Source organism: Lagopus leucura, unplaced genomic scaffold (assembly GCF_019238085.1).
Source record: "Lagopus leucura isolate 7727_CA_CO unplaced genomic scaffold, USGS_WTPT01 Super-Scaffold_741, whole genome shotgun sequence".
Lineage (NCBI taxonomy): Eukaryota > Metazoa > Chordata > Aves > Galliformes > Phasianidae > Lagopus > Lagopus leucura.
In genome coordinates, this window is record NW_024962256.1 from 6,181,388 (window position 1) to 6,199,305 (window position 17,918).

Genomic DNA, 17,918 nt, shown 5'->3' on the forward strand with positions numbered 1-17,918 from the left:
AAGGTTGGAGAGATTATTTCTAGCATGTCTTGCTGTAGTTTTCAGAGAAGCTGAACGTCTTTCTAGTTCTATTACAAAGAATTAATACCACAGCAAATGAAGACAGAACTGCAAGCAACTACAGTTGTAATTTCTCCTGTCAGAAGAGCCTCAGGAAGGCAAATCATCATCCAAAAAGCTAAGGATACAAACCTCTACAAACGGCATTCACTAAACACGCAACTCATTCTTGCCCTTCCTCTTCCCTACTGCAAAAACTTTGTGTTTGCCATTTTGAGCAGAAATATTAAAAAAATATTTACCTGTGGGAAAGTTTGAAACCTCACATATGAAAGTATATTGTCAAATGGCCAGGTGTAGAAGAGGTGCACAGGCACCTGTGCTGCAATAGAGCTCTTAAATGATTCCTCTTAAACATGTAAGCTAAGTAATCCCAGTTGATATGAAGCAGCACTGATAGCTTTTCTAGTTTTTAATAGTAATGGACAGTACATCATTACTAAAAACATAATATTTTTGCACCTGGGCTCTTTTATGATAGTGTTACTCCTGTGCAAAATTAAATGTCAGCAAAAGAAGAGCGATTCTAAAATGAAATTGTAAAGAACTGTATTATTATGCTGAGGTAGTATGGTGATTTAATATGGTGAGTAGTCACACCTGAGTAATTAAAGAGTTTGTTTTTACAGGGAAGCACTAAGTTTACTAAAGCAAAAGAAAAGTATTTTGTTACAAACAGATTACCTAATTGCTTTCACTCAACTTGGTGCAAACCTTCATATGGAAACTGGGATTTGACAGGAGTGTAGCTGGGAAAAAAAAAGGGGGGGAAAAAAAGAAAGGAAAAACAAGTAAAAAGTTAAAGCAAGGTCCCTAAATACAAAGTGCTGCAGATGACGTCCAGGGCAAAGCCCTTTCTCTGCAGCTGCAATAGGAGCCCAGCTCCTGGCTCTCCTGTTCCATACACGCTGCTGCAGGTGAGGAGCTGGGAGCAGGATTAGGAAGGCTCCACTTCACACTGCAGGTAGGCAGGGTGCTAGCAAGGCTGTTTGACACCCATCATCATTTATAGGCCTGGAGAGCTCTTTTTAAATTCTACCCAACGAATGTAAAGCAGGTGCTTAAGGAATGCAAAACAAGTCACACTTTCTCATCACATCAATGGGAACTGCTGGAAGGGGCCTAATTTCTGGACTATCTGCAGATTATAAACTTTATATCATGATATCTTAAGTGGAGTTCTGGGCTCTGCAGTGGAGGTGGCAATGTCTTTCTGACCAGAATAGGTTTGAGCAGCACAAAATCTCAATGAAAGTATTTGGGAATCTCAGCCCCATAACAGCAGAAAAGCTCGATATCTATAGACAGGTGAAGAAAAAGAGCACTCATGGCCCATGTTACCTGCCCACCCCACAGCTTCCCATACCCAAATCACTCAAATTGGCTTGCAGGCCAACAAGGAAAACATTCCTGTAGAATGTTTTTCCATTTTGTCCTCAAAAAATGAGTTTCCTGTAGCTTTTGTAGCTTCCTTGTTTTCCTTCAGTGCAGCATCCTTTCAGTATTGCTTTGCAGATTTCTTGCATCACTCTATTCATTAGCTAGAAGGGTGAAAAAGAGAATTAGAAGTAAAGCAAAAATAAGGGTCTGTTCCCAAAGCCAGTGAAAACAATGGCAGTCAAAGGAACTGGCACTTACCAAACATTTTATTTTCCTCGGGAGAGTAGAAGGATCCTAGCCAAAGTTCCAGAGCATGAAGATCCTAGTAATTCATTCAACACAACAAAACAGAAATTGACATTGCATTTTGGTTCTTACTCCTTGTTAATTGTGGCACTCACCTCATACTATATTTGAGCTAAAGAGTGATCTTTACTGCATTAACTGAGCACAGCGAGGTCTTTCATCTTTCTATTTCAGGCTGACTACTGTACATACAGTTTCTGACTGCTGAATGCTGAGGGTAACTCCTTTAAAAGATCTTTTTTTTCCCTAAATTTGGAAATTATAAACAGAAGAGCCTGTGATGTAAAGACACACACAGAAGGAAATGATCTGAGAGAGGAGCCTTTAATAAGCTAAATAGGTTCAGTGTAATGTACGTTCATGTCTTAATTTAGTGGATGATTTTGAAAAGAATGAGACTCTCTTTCACTGGTGCAGGCAAAGTGCAGCTAAATTCACCCCCTGCTGATGTGCTGTGGGTAAAATCATCCAGAAATCACTTAATCTGAAAGGAAAAATCCTCTTAGGTATTTTCCCAAAGACTCCTTGAATAGGCTCAGAGTAGGCAATCATACATGGGAGAAAACAGTTTAGCTGGAGATTTTCCTACAGCACAAAACTCCTGCATTTCTTCATTTCCCCTTGCCTGCAAGCAATGGATCTGTCCCCTCCAGCTCTGACAAGTCTTTTTGGGGCTGCTTTATGATATTTTAAAGCTGTCGTTTTGTCTGGGCACCTCACATGGAACATCACACAGTCTGTGCCCCAAGTAGCATGCAGCTGGAATTCAGACTCCATAAATCAAGTCGGAGGAAATCTCAGGAGAGGGAGCTGTCACTTGGGGTCGCATCAGCGAAAAAAAGAACAGCTTTTAAGAAATGGGCATGTTTCAGCCCATTGGCAACAAAAAAAACTGCTCATTACAATCTGATTGAATGTCAAGAACATCTCTGTTTCCATCCCATCTGCTTCACTGCACTCATTCATCAACAGAGAGCCTCCACGTGCCAACCGACAGCATCCACAGTGAACAGGAAAAAACAGAGTGACTGCACACTGCAGCCCAATGGCTCACCCAGCACCCTGCCTGCAGCAAAGGATGGGCTGAGGCTGCAAGAGGCAACTCAGAGATGTCAAAAAACTTAGGTAAAAAAACTGTATATACACACATACTGCTACAACAGTAACCCACCTCACCTCAGCTGAGGACAGTTTTATGCAAAAGAACAGTTGCTCAAATACTTTTTCGGGGGGAAAACCATTCAAGTTCTGGGAAATAGTTACCTTTCCATCTTGCTAGCCCTAGGATAGCTGTTGGGAGCTATCATTCATGAATGCTGTGTCATGGAGAGAATCCTCCAGATAGGGCACTTCAATATCCTTGTTCTTCTTTGAGCATATAAAAGAACTCACAAGAATTACCTTAGTATGAACTTTTATCTCCCTGGTGAGCTAACTGCTGTGAACTTGTTGCTGAACATTACTCTTACTGCATGCAATCTACTTCTTTCCTGGGAGCCTGCTACCAGCTACAGATTTCAACTTCCAACTAGCAAATTTACAGGTTTTTTTGTTTTTGTTTTTGGTGGTTTTTTTTTGTTGTTGTTGTTGTTGTTTTTCCTCTGATGCCATCTAAAATAACTCTTGATTAAAAGGAATCACATTCTGATATTGATTATCTATGCAGCTTGCAACTAGCATTACAACTTTGCTTTGTTTTCATTGTATGCTTGACCTCTGCATTTGAAGGCTTGCAGCACTTCGTACTTGACCTCCATGATGTTTCTGGTTTCTTACTCTGTTAAAGTGACCAACAATAGTTTGTAACACATACACAGAAGAGTCCCCCATACACAGTCCTTGCTGGATGACAGAAAGACAAAGCTCTTTGGCCTGATGTGATACTTTAACTTGCATGAGTTGACTTCATTTTTTGGCTTGGGTTGGTCAAGTGTTACATCATACTGAGAAGGACTTTGTACATTAGTGGCTTATTTGCTGCTGGAAAATCCACATCTGCTGACAGGAATATGAGTGCCATGGACTGGTCAGCAAGTTGGTATTAAACTTCAATAGTGAAGGGCAGGATATTCTTCCTCCTCTCCCATCTGTGAGTGATGTTGCTGATCCACATCCATTAATGTTTTTGCTACCATCCTCCAACAGTGTGGGAAAACAAAAGACAGACTCTTCATGTCAACAAGAAATCTGGAAAAAATACAAAAACAGGGTTTCATAATCAAATAAATGTTTCTGTCCTTATACAGCATAAAGCTGCAGCAAACAAAATGAAATATATTTATGATTCCCCTGCAGTAAACACACTTGCAGTCTGAAAAACACTATCAATATACACAGGGATCATCTACATGTCATTGTAACTGCACGCTGCAATTGAAAAGCAAACAGCTTTTAGAACACACTGAGAAAAACTCTAATTTTAGGCACAGAGAGCATGTGTTCACACTGCCACATGATGGATGCATAATAGTGTGCTCCAGACAACCAACCTTAAAATATCTGAGACCTTATTGTGTTATTGGTGTTTATAGTTTGTACTGTAGTCAAGCCTTAAAAGCCTAAGGCCTCAATTGTGCTGTGGATGGCATAAACAGAGGAGAAAAGACAGTTCTCATCCCATAGATACTGCAGACTGAATGAAACCTCGTCCATCACCTTCTCTCCAGCCTTATAGCTCTTCTCTGCCTTAGATCTCCAGCACATAACCTCTCCCAGGTAGGAATAATGTGCCTTCAGCATGTCTGAACAGCACTGGTTTTTGAATGGTTGGTGAACAAACAAAATACACTGAGAAGATCTGTTCTTTTTTTTTTTTTTTTTTCTTTTGAGAGTGGACTCCAATGGTTTTTTTGGGGTATTTACACTGGGATTGTTTTTTTGGAACCCACAGAAATATAAATCGTAATAACTCACAAATTTTATTATCTGTGCTGTTGTGTAATTCCATTGTAATTCTCTGGAATTCTATTGAAATTCTTCGCACAGATGCCTCTGTCCTTTGCTGGATCTGGCCAAGAATTGAATGTGGGATGATGAGGAGCCTTAATATGATAGAGGAATGTGTCCATCAACACTATTGTGATTCTAAGCAGCCAGACTCTTTTTCAGTTCCTTTCTCAAAGGCTGTGGCAATGAATGAACCAATACTGGAGTCAAGCACAGCAGAAAATTTACTTGCTTCTGATTCTGACTAGCAAAATAACCTTTTCTCATGAATTTTTTGCTGTTATTTTAAAGAGAGTAAAGATTAGGTAAGAAACTAAGTGCTATGGATTAGTTAGGCTTCTACATTTTTATTTTCTCTGACAGAACCAGCTGAGAACTAGTTGATATCAGTGGTGTTTCTGCCTTTTTCACAACTCTCACAGCACTCTGGGGCTCTCTTAGCAAGTGATTTGACATGCCCACCATTCCCAGCCTTCCAGGAGCCTGCCCAATTCTGCTTTTTCCCATTGGTGTCCTTGCAGCTCCTCACTGAGCCTCTTGCCAGACTCATCTGAAGAAAGCTTCTTCCAGGTAGAATCTCACAGTTTTCCCCATTTCCTGCAGGCCTCAACTCCACCTTGAGTGTGAGCATCTTGACATGATATTCATGGCTGATTCTGGTCCCATGCTCTCTACAAGGAAGAACCATCCCAAACGTTACAGGAGGAGCCTGGGCTTGCAGACAGGACAAACAGCACAGGAGCCTGGTGATGCACAACTTCTGGTTCTTCATCACTCCAAATTCATGCTGAAGAGAACTGTTGAGGTCTGTGAGCCAACTCAGTGCCCATGATCTCTCATCCCAAGGGATGTTACAGCAAAAAGCCATTGGTGCCTGCATGGTGCAGATGTTCTGAGTTTGGGAATTACTCACCAAGAAGATTAAAGGTGGTCACCTCAGTTGTGTCTACTTTGTCACAACCCTGAGGGCTGTCCCCAAGTCTCAGGAACAGAGAAATGCAGTTGGTGTCCTGCAGTTCCAGCTGACAGTTCCGAGCTTGCAGTATTGATGTTCCAAGACAGGGAGAGACTAGAGGAATATTAACTCTCCATTAGAGATGCAATCCTGGGATATCTTACCAAGAACCCCCCCAAAAAAATCTAGGCATGAGTGTCCTCTTGCTAAATCTAACCCAAAACTTACAATGGTCACCAACTGTGAGCTGGGTACACATCTGTTCCTCTGGATTAGCTGCAGCCTCCCCACACCCTATATCAGATCCCACAGCCCAGCCAGGTCCATGCCTCCAGCCCAATCTATGGGTCCAAACTCAGCTGCTAGTGCTGCTCTTATTTATGCTGGTCTTCTGCCACTGCCCACTCATTTACTGAAGCAGGCTGCAAGTTGCTCAAACCCACAAGAGATGGCTCTATTTCTCTACCCAGCCCCACCATGATCAATTGTTCCCACCACTTTGCGATTTCTGCAGAACGTGTGCCAGTTTTATTTCCAGGAATGCAACAACACCAACGTTTCTCAATTATTCAGATAGGTTTCAGCTTGTCATCATCTTCCATTCACTTGAACTGTGCACCATCACCCTACCTCAGCTCACTGTTGTGCTGACATGGGTTGTGAGTTTGCTCTCCACTGCAGCACAAAGGAGCAGGATGCTGTTGCCCTGCCATGTGAGGCGATGCTGCAATCCTCTGCATCTGGTTTCTAAACAAACCCTCTACAACAGACCAATCTGTTAAACCTTTGAGAGCCTCATTTCCAGGTTTCAACAACATTCTCTTCAGAAGTGAGCACTTCATGGAGTTCATTTAAGGTTGTCAAAGCCACAACTCGCTGTCAGCACTATTTACCACTTCAGTGGCTCAGCTAAGGCCTCAGCTGCTGCAAGCCAGCTCAGCACTAATAGCAGAGCCCTCCTGATTTACATCAACCTCTGCCAAGCGGACAGCTGTCCTCCACTGCCTCCCAGTAGCTGTCTGTGTACACGTTTGTTGCAGACAACACAAAAGCAGCTTTTCTCCTGCCACCCCTGTCCAGGCCATGTGTTTATGCTGGAGCAGCCAACCACAGCGGATGCCCCATTTTATGCAGTCAGCTGGACCCAGCAGCCTGCTCAGTGCATGCAGTACTTAGGGCTGCCTTTCAGGATAAAATCTGGGATATTTCCTCAGTCTTGCTTCCTTTATGGGCTCTGATCCCTTACCTCTCTGTAAGCCCTCACCTCCTTTTTTGGTAAGTGGACAGAGGGAACAGAACAATCTTGTCCCAAACATCACATTGTAATTCTCCGTGCTTTTCCCAGGCAAAGCAGCTCAGCTCTACCACAGTTAAAATGCTTTTTACCTGTTTATTTTTTCTGTCATTCCTACCCCTACTCCTTTCTGACTCCTCAAAACCTGGCTCCCACAGATTCAAGCCTAAGAACTCCAAACCTTCTCGAACCCCTTCCAGTTACATGTTGACACTACTGACATCTTTGATTTCACACCCTCTATCTTGTCTCAGGCTTCTGCAACACTCAACATCATCTCCAGAGCCTATAGAAAACAAACCACCAGCTCCCCCAGCCAAAGACTCCAATGGCATCTGGTCCATCTGTTCCATGGCAAACTGGCAGCACAACAATAACTTCCAGTAAGCTGAGGAGCGGATGGTTTTAGTGAATAAAACCACTGTGCCTTCTGTCTTTTATTTCAATAGTAAATTTAATTTTATTATCTTTCCCCCAGTTTGCCACAGGATTGTGCTGAGGGCCCTCACAACTAAGTTGCAACATGGGAGGTTTAGACCCTCCCAGTTACTAGGCTGATAAAACACAGTTTGCACCCCCTGCAGAAGCCTGGCTTTCAGCAATGAGCTGGGACTGCATGCAGTGAGCCCCAGACAACCTATTTTGGGAGCTGCTCGCAAGGTGCTGGCAACAGCACAGCAGGCACTGGGAGCTTTGGGACATCAGAATGGTGGCTCTGGTGAGGTTTCAAGAGCTATTCTCTATGCCCTTGTTGGGAGCTGATAGCTTGCTGGCAATTACCATCTCTACTATATTTTCAAGATATTTTTACTTTTAAAATTTTTACTTTAAAAACCGAAATCTGAGACTTCTTATTGCATGCTTCCAGCAGCTGAAGAATTAAGAAAAGCCTTACACGTAGCATGAATGGTGAGAGCTGACAACATGATATCATAGTTTGGCAAGAATCATGGAATCATTGAGGTTGGAAAAGACCTCCAAAGTCATCTAGTCCAACCATTTACCTACCACCAATATCGCCCACTAAAACCACATGACATGGATACTATAGCAGCAAAAAATTGTTTGAGTTGGAAGGGGCACTTAAAGGTCATCTAGTCTGCATCCTGCTTAAGAGAGGCTGGTTCCTTGCAGAGCATTTGTGATTCTAGAAGTTTAGTATTAATTTACAGATCTCACGTTTTTGTGCCCTTATGAGATAATTTTTAAAGATCGTATCAGGATATTGTGCTCCTGCACTGTTTGTTAATAGTTTCCTGCCTCCCTTCAAGAAAAATGAAATACTTCTTCTCTGAGCTTTTCATGCAAGATTTTGCTAAGTCAAAGCAGAAAGGAAAAACTATTTACACTATTTTATTAGGCCAAATGTCAACGTGTTTTTCTGAAATCTTTACCAATCTTCCTGATATTTAATACACAAACAGACATATATATATTTATGGCTTTCATTTCTTGTGGCAGTACCCAAAATATCCAACAGGCTGATGCACAGAGCTGTATTTCTTTCATGTGTAAGAAAGAGAGAGACTAAATGTGCCAGAGAAGGTGGATAGCAGCTGGGTAGGAAGGAAAGGCATGGAATCACTTTGTTTTTGTGAGTCTTTTTAATCAGGTTTCATTAATCTCTGCTGAGCCTGACTACAGACAGCATACTTCCCTTTTGCCAGAACGTTGGTCCTGCCCACAAAAACCAGCTTTTTTTCCACATGAAGAAAATACTCCAGTTTCAAATTCACTCAGAAAACTCACCCTGTTTCCAATTTGGTTCAGCATTATTACACCAGGCAAAAGAAGCTGCACCCCTGCCCACCAGCCCATGGTGCAGGCTTGGAGTAGTTGATCCTACAGCTCTGTGCCTGCCCAGGTCAGCCTCTGGTTCCCAGGAAAACTTTTCTTATCTGCCTACTGAGTTCTTTCTATTAAAGAGAGAGATTTTTTTTTTCCCATTTCTTCCTCACTAGGGCTGTGGAGAGACTTATAAACAATACTCCCTGGTATTTGGTGGAAAGATATACAGTTCACCCACAGTTGATTTTGACCAGGACTGCTTCTGGAGGTAAAGGCAATAGCAAATAACCAGTCCTAAGTTACCCAAAAAAAGTGTGATTGTCAAAACCCAGTTAAAGAAAGAAAGACTTACTTAAAAGACTTACTTACCCATGCCAAAGATCAGGGCCCACTGAATACTCCAAAGGATCTCCTGGTGAAGAACCTTCTCCTGTCGCAGCCAGTCTTTAAATGAGGCTTAGAGAGGGGTGGAACCTGTTTTTACCTGTGCTACTGGGACTGGCTGTGTCCCTTCACCAGGTGCTCAGTCATTGGATCAGGCTGTGACTTAGCAATTCTCATACAGCTTTACAGGTAGTCACAACTATACCTGCAATTACCTACCAGCAGACTTGTGCCACGTTGAGATTATGCTCAGCAAAGCTTGAGGTATGAACCATGTATCGAGTTGCTTTCTATGAGCTAGAACTCTTGTATTCCTAGTCCTACTATTTATAAGCACTGAAAAAAATCTGTATTTTACTTAAAATGTGATTACTCCAATGGCTCAGTGTATCAGCAGCCTCTGGTATTCAGTTTTGGGAGTCTATCAAATTCTCCTTTCAGGTTGGATATTAGGAAAATCTTCTTCTCCAGAAGACTGATCGAGCACTAGAAAGGGCTTCCCAGGGAGGTGGTAGAGTCACTGCCCCTGGAAGTGTTTTGTAGATGTGGTACTAAGGGACATGGTTTAGTGGGCAGTACTGGAGGTAGGTGGATAGTTGGACTAAATGATCTTAGAGGTCTTTTCCAACGTAAATGATTCCATGATTCTACACATGACCTATTGACTGTGGGCTATTGGCATCAACGGGTCTGAAAATAAGCTCCAATTATCTACAGATGTAACTGCTTTCTCCTTTTTCTTAGTCTTTTTGCATTTGTTAATTCATCAGAGAGGAAACAGGAGGTATCTGGCATTAAGAGACTCACTCAGGGTTGCAGAGTGAGTCAGTAGTGGAGCCCGAATGATGTCCTGGAAGCTCCTTCAAAATATTTATTATTTTCATCATATTCTATAATAAGAGTTACTAGGAAGAAGTTTATGAATATTAGCATTCATCTGATGAATACAAGACCAGTCATTCCATGAAGTAATGCAGTTGCCTTGATAATGCTGAAGGATACCTAAACCAGTAAAAACTCTGTATGACTCTCCTCCTGCCTACTGTCTATTTAAATGACAGCTGGTGAGAGGTTCCTAGAAACTTTGTCCCTACCAAAAAGCCCGGTGGTGCTCTGCACCTCCATATTAGGTCTTTCCAAACTACTTGGGAATCACAGGGCAGCAGTGGGACACTGCCAACCAAGCAAAGCCCCTTGGGGCTTCCATTCCCCCATGTTCTCTACCTTCTTCCAACTGCAGCTCTGTCTTCTGCTCCAGCAGAATGGCCTGATTTTAGATACTCTCCTAAGAGTGATCCACAGGACCAACCCTCATTTGAGAAGGAAAGTTTTCAGAGTGCTAGAAGCAATATACATCACTGACGCTGCAAATAATTCCTTTGAAGTATCACAAAAATGTGTCCGAAAGGCATGATGCTCCTTTCCTGATGCTCTGCTCTCCTGAAATGGTTTCATGTAACAGAGCAACTTTCAGCAAGGAACATTTTGCCCAACTCAGATCTTTTCCATCTGCTGTGGTCTGTGCAGGGGGCTTTAATATTTCTACCTTCTTGGCTATTAGCCCACTGAGGCTGTCTGTTAGGATAAAAGAAAAACGTGAGATTATATTCTCCCTTCCTACACACTTCTATTTTTCCGTAATAATCCTGCTTATGGCAGATAGGTTTCTAAGGAGATGCTGTATGTTAGACATAGACAAAAAAAATTAACTATAGACAAAAGACTGCCTTGAAGAAGGAGAAAAGTGTTGCTTTTATGAAAATTAAAACCAAACAACCTGCTTTCCTCTACTTGTTTTTGAAAAGAAAAAAATTCAGTTTTGGGGGAAAAAAAAACAGTTTCAGATCAAATATTCTTGTTTTCTGCTAAAAAGTTTCTAGATTCGGCCAAAATAGATATAGATATATATATATATTTTTTTAACAGATTGTCAATGAAATCTCCTGTACATGGGTAAGTAATAAAAGGATGGCACACTGCCCAAACAGTGTGCAGTCTAAGTGATATTTAGGCATACTTCAAGCCTCAGCTACCACAGAAACTGATTTATGCTCCCTTTTATCTTTTTTACTGTAGTTTATTTCTTATGTCTTCAGTCCACAGCTAAAGGATTATTGCAGATGGCTCAGAGCAGGGGAAGGAAAGGTTAGGCTCACTGGGCTCTGGCTGTCTCCATCCAAGATGAGGTCTTACGGGATGCCCCAGTTTCAGATCAAACTCCAATGGCAGGGGATGGGACCTCCCTATCCCAAGGCTGGCATACTGCGATGTGGTTTTCCTTCTGTCTTCTGCATGGGTGCTGGGCTTGGATGCACATTCAGGACATAAACTTCCCCAGAACCTGGAAATGTGAGTGTGCTGTGTCCGGGTCGAGCCTCTGTCTGTTAAATACCCACTGTCATTGCCTTCTGGTAAATGGTGATCAATGCATGTTTTACAAACCACAGGGAACCATGCAGTTATCCAGCGCCTTTCACCAGCGGCTCTCAAAGTACCGCACAAACAAATAACCAAGTTTTACAGTAACTTTATATTGCAGCTTTTCTAGACAGTGGGAAACTGACATCAAAGGGGCTTCCCACCACTGTACAGCAGAACTGCACAGAATTATGGGCACAACACAGGAATCCTGATTCCAGCTCTGATTTCATCTCTCAGGCAAAATTTGTTATTTCTCCACTTCCTTCTGGCAACTGGCCCAAGGTTCCTATCACTGCTGGCCAGAGATAAGGACAATCATCCACACCAAGCATGCTTTTTATTCTCTTTAAAAGGAGCACATAAAATGAATGAACTTGAGAGAGCAGAAGAGATGCATGGGGGACAAGGGGAGCTCTTTAGAAAGTGGCTGGTCAAACACACACCGAAGTCAACAGATGTAGCAGGGCAGGGGACAAAGCAAAGCTGCTTTCAATGCTGTTTGGGTGCTGCCCTGAATTTCTGCCCTGCCACGGTGGGTTGAGATCTCAGGCTAAATAATTATCAACAACACCTATTGATTAATAGCAGCAGCAGCCCTGGTGAAAAATCTCAGGTCCCATACTCGCAATTCTAGTCACTTCCCCAACCTACTTCTAAAATTAGAAACAAACAGGCCCCTTCTAAAAGCAATAAACAGCACTTTAATTGGACTGGAGCCTATAAATCTGTCAGCAGCTACTTACTCCAACTCCATTGTGAGACCAGCGCCTTTGAAGCCCCTCCCTTGCCTTCCACCGCGGTGCACTGGGATGCAGTGTGATGGGGCTGTGAGGTATAGGGCTGGGGGGGGTTGCTCCAGGTCAGGTGGACGTCATGATGGGGCAGGAGGAGAAGGTCAGGCTGCAGATGGCTGCTGCACACGGTCTGTGAGCGCAGCAACAGAATCATAGGGTCGTAGAATATCCCAAGTTGGAAGAGAGCCATAAGGATCACCGAGTCTAACTGCTGACCTGAGCTGATGTACTGCACTTAGAAGATGCATCTCACAGCAGGGCTGTGGGAAATGCATATTAAAATGAATTTTGCATAGCTAAAACTGCATTATTTATTTATTTATTTATTTATTTTGTCACCAAATATTGTTTTAAAGAAAGTCCCACCTGGTTTGAAATGATGCCATGTGTTATTGTCATAATGCAGCAGAACCTGGCAAATGGGTACTAATCAATCCAATTTTCACTGGAAAAACGCTGTGTAAAGGGAGAATATGTTCAACAGCTGCTATTTCATATGTTTCAGCTGTTTTGAAAGGGAAAGGAGATGGCAGCCTTGTAGCAAAGGGCATGATCTGCAACTTTAGGAGTTTCTCCAGTTTGGTGCACATTGACCTGATTCCTAACAGGGAATGTGTGATGTGCAGAGACATGTCCCACTTGAGCCAAAGAAGTGCTTCTGTGTTCAGATGGTCTTCTGGGACACACATGGCCTTCACATGTCATCCAGCAGAAGAGAAACTGCACCAGTGACAAAATGAGACAGTGGAGAGTGGGGATAGGACACACAGGCGAGCATGTTCCTTCCTGCCCCTCCTGTGAGACTAGGTTCAGGGCAAGAAATAAAACTGCCCTCTTTAAAAAAGTGCTCAGGAAGAGGGGGAAAAAAAAAAAAGGAGATATTTTTTGTACTACCTCAAGAACAAATAATAAAAACTTGCAGAGAGGTGTTTTGAGTAAAAAATACAAGACCACATTGCAAGAATAAGGTGAGGTGGCACACAGGCATCTTATAGGCAGAGATCCTGAAACTGTGAGAATAATCATAGAATCATAGAATGCCTTGAGCTGGAAGGCGGATCTCAAGGCCATCTGGTCCAACTCTCTTGCAATGGACACCTGCAGCCAAATGAGGTGCTCAGAGTCTCGTCCAGACTGACACTGAATGTCTCCAGGGATGGGATGTCCACCACCTGTCTGGAAAACCTGTGCCAGCGCTTCACTGCTCTTATTATAAATATATATATATATATCCAATCTAAACCTCCTCTTTTTCAGTTTGAAACCATTTCCCTTTTCTATCACAACAGTCCCTGCTAAAAAGTCTATCCCCTTCTTTCAGTATTCCCAGTATTTCAGTATATCCCAGGCTTTCAGTATGTAAAGCCTCCCTTTACATATTGACAGGGCACTCTTAGGTCTCCTTAGAGCCTTCTCTTCTCCAGACTGAACAGCCCCAGCTCTCTCAGGTTGTCCTTGTATGGAGGTGTTCCAACCCTTGGGTCATTTCTGTAGCACTCATCTGGACCTATGTGTCCTTCTTGTCCTGTTTCCTCTCTGTTTGGCTCCATTAGGACTTAGGAGGTTTCTTGTCCTCGAAGGACATACTCTTCCCCCATGCAGTGCGAGCATTCACATAAACAGCAGAATGTGAGAGCAAATAAGAACTGACTCAGCAAGAACTGCCCACTACACCCTAGCCTTCCTCAAATAAATACCAAGAAACAACATTGTGTACACATTAGAAATATACATATACATATGCACATGTACTCACTAAGTGTATGTAATGTTCTCTCTCATAAGAAAATGCTGACAGCCTTTCAGCAAGCCATCCTCAGCTGCTAGTAACAAGCACTTCCTGCTGTCTGGAGGTGTGTTCAAGCCATTCCTGTGGAAGGATTGCACTTAAAATCCTTCAGATGCCTTTGTACCTGGATAAAACATTAATACAAACTTCACACACTGAGTGTGGGGCAGGGTGGCAAATGCCACCTCTTTAACAGCTGTGGCGGTGTCACCTCTAGAAATTGGGAGCTTAAAAGTCAAAGTCTGCCTTGAATAATCTTGAGTTTCAAAAATAGATTGGGCATTCAAGGTACTGTGAAACCAGGTGTTTTAATCTGAAATAACTTGGTCTAGCTGTCACAATGTGAGATGGGACCGCTTTCCTGTGCTGCCTCCCAGAGCTGCTCCCTGGCTGAAGCCTCATTTCAGAAAGAAAAATAGTACTACATTTCAGCAGTGGACCTGTGAAAACAGCTGATCCTCTGGATCATTTAAATAACCCTGCATTTATAAACAAAAAGGTTTTTTTTCTGCTCCTATGAAAACACACTGGAACATTTCACCACAGTTTTTCTTCACTGAAATTAGCCAGGAAAGACAAGGAATGTCAAAGAGCAATTGTAGAAAACATATACTGTGCTGATTAGGAATCTCCTTTCTGTAGCATTAAGACAGCAGCTTGAAGTTCATATTAAACCCTTCTCCCCCTCTAATGAGATACGCCTTATTCAACCCAGAAGGACACAATTAACTTGGGAAAATTCTTTCCCAAGCCTTTCTCAGGTGGAAAAATAGTTGGGGAAGGGAGGAAGAACTCATGTTAGAAAGTGAAGGGCTGAAGGCTCTGGTCCCCTCAGGACCTAAGAGGACCAAAACCTGAGGGCTGCTCTCTCCCTGGCGATGGCAAAGTTGTCCTTGTTTTGCTTTTTTCTCATAACATATACTATTGTTTCAGGGGCACTGTGCCCCCCAGGACCCTCCTCAGCACAGAGCAAGGTCAGGGGGAAAAGCCCGCTCCCAAAATGGGACACAGCAGGGCAGATGTGGACTGCAGGAGGCACAAGCCAGAGGCAACCCGGAGCAGCCATTGCCATTGTTCTGCGGGGCCTCATTCACAATCTCCACACAGTTGGGCTGTGGGAGCAGCTGGGAGCAATTACAGCACATGAAAAGAAGGGCACGGGATTAGGCAAGTGATGAAAAAGCAAGGGGACCACTAGATTTATCACTGGCAGAGCAAGGCAGCCCTTCTCCAGAGCAAGCCCTATCGCATGTCCCTGTTCCTGTCTTCTGGGCAGGAGTTACAGTGCCAGGAGCTGCAGGAGAGGATCCAACTGTGAGAATTGGCCGAGGTGGTGAGGATCAGTCTCCGTTTGGGTCCCACCAAAAGGACACGGTGGAGCACATGGGCAGATTTCAATCTTGTCCTCTCTTTACATGGGAGAAAAAAAAAAAAAAAAAAAAAAAAGGCAAAAAAGCAGAAGCACAAGTTTTGCATTCCTTGTGAAATTTCTTCAGCTTTTCCATATCATCAGCATTGTAAAATAGAAAAAAACAAAAAAACAAAAAAACAACCCAAACCCAAAAAACCTCCCTCGTATCTTTCTTTTTTGTGAGGACTGAGGAGCACTAGAAAGGTTACTCAGAAGGTAAAGCATGTGTTTGCCATCTTAGCTCCTGATATGGAAACCATATGCCTAAATACACCACCAAACATACTCAATATAACACTCTTTTTTATTAAAGGTGGTTTTATGAAAGCTATCCACCTTCCATCCATCGTTGACTCCCAAAGAGGTCACATATTCCTCATTGCAAATATCAATATGTATTTGGGGTAAATTAAACTCCAAATAGACTGTTTCTGATTATTACTGCCAAGGGAGCAAGAGGCCATCTTATTTTCCCTCACTGATAAATTAAAAGAACTGTAATGGGTGATTTCTGCAACCTGTAAAAGGGCAAAACCATCTGTAACTCATTTAGTGTCGCTTTAAAGAAAATTTATTTGATTAATTTGGGTAGAGTATAGAAAGAATATAGATTTAAAAAATAGTAATAATAAAGCCCTCTACTGCTCAAGAGGAAGAAGGGAAGAAGCAGCAGCAGAAGAAAACTTTGACCCAGAATAAACGTTTGAGGGGATTCAATCATGCTTCATGTGTTATTAGAAATATTCGTTGTAGAGGCTGTTGCCTTGCTCTTGAGAGAGCTGATTTTTTCCCTGCCAACCAGAAGACCCCATCACGACATGGCTCCAATAGCACCCATGTCACAGAACTTCTTGTCAAACAAATTGTTGTTAAATGCAGAACCTGATGGATAAGGAGATAAAAACAAGAGGGGAGAAAGGCTGGCAACTGTCCATCCTTCAAAGCAGAGTTGATGGTAGCGATCCAAACTTCACTACCTTTGTCTGGCCTGACAAGCAGGAAGTGGAGAAAAGATCAAAAGAAAGTGGAAATCAAAAGGATTAATACATTGAAATTCTTCTGTTTTGCCACAGGCTGTCACCCTAGCTCCACACATGGCTCAGTCAGCCAGGCATGCTCCATGGAAAGCAAGGGGAGAGAAACAGCTCTAGAAGCTCAGAAGTTTTCTCCTCCTGAAATTTCATTGGCCTGCAGGTTACCCGCATTCTCTGCTCCCCCGTTGACAATTTGGAGAACGATATTAAATAGTAACGATAATAAATACTAATAGGTTAATCTCTGTAAGTCATGCCAAATTCTATGGGGCCAGGGTTTGGCAAAAGTGTTCTGCCTCAGATGTGGAATATCTAATGACATCTTTACTGTTGCAGGGTGTGCACGTGGCAGGCGGAGATGTCATTTGCACTCTGACACAGGCTAAGTCACTTACAGCTATGGATCTCATCAGAGGCTTGCACTGGGCCCTGGCCAAACCTTGCTTAAATCAAAGGGCGGGTTTGCCTTATTGTCTCTGGGCTGCTTTGCACTCACCCTGGGAGGAGGCAGGAGGCAGGCAGAGCTCCAGCCCGCTCAGCCAAAAAGTCTGGGTCTGATCTGCTGAAACCGTGAAGGATCTTCTCTTTGGCTTCAGTGAGCTGTATACCTGGGCAAGCCTAGTGCTCTGTGTGGTTATTTGTTCTTGATGACCTCACATTGTCCCTTTTTCCTCTCTTCTGGGTTATCTTAAAGTCGCCCATTTTGTTTTCCAGAGGTTGGAGTTCAGGACATCTGCTCAGGAATCCATAGGGAGACATGTTATGGTGTTCAGCCCCTCTGCAATCGATGGACATGATATGCCTACACTGCTCTGAGGCTTTAGGACCGATGGAGATGGATAACTGCAAGGATCTGGATCTCCCTTACAAGCTGTGACTCATCCAACTGCATTCACTCATCAATAGCATCAGCACTGGTGCGATCCCATGGGAAGCTCTCCATCACCACAGGACTGACACACTACCTACCACGTGCCTCATCTCCCTCTGCTGAGCGCCTCATGAGTCGGTTGGACTGCTTCCCTACAGTCACGTGGCTCACTCCCCTTTGAAGATATTGGATAAAATCACCCTTTCCAGGACAAGGAAACTTCTGGTTTTGTAGCTTGCAGCAGAAAGCACAGATGGGCCTTCACACTGTAAATAAGAAGAGAGGAAAAAGTATGAATCTTTTCAGGACATTTTGGAAACAAAGCAGTAAGAATTTCTGGAAAGCAATGATGCAGCCTTTGCAACACTGGGAAAATATCAGAAACCTGGGAAATACTCATCCAGATATTTTATTGCTAAAAATTTGTTACAATATTTCTCATCAAATATGTTGATTTTCCTAAATAAACAGTAGCTGAAGTGTAG

The 17,918-nt window shown here is 42.9% G+C and overlaps 1 long non-coding RNA gene across 1 annotated transcript; it reads right to left on the reverse strand.

Annotated features, from left to right (window-relative positions):
* Positions 1 to 685: 685 nt before the first annotated feature.
* Positions 686 to 17,652, reverse strand: LOC122175809. The gene is made up of 3 exons (XR_006177509.1): positions 17,532 to 17,652; positions 1,699 to 3,933; positions 686 to 1,601 (listed from the first exon to the last, which is right to left on the reverse strand). It is a non-coding gene; the product is annotated as an uncharacterized LOC122175809 (long non-coding RNA).
* Positions 17,653 to 17,918: the final 266 nt, after the last annotated feature.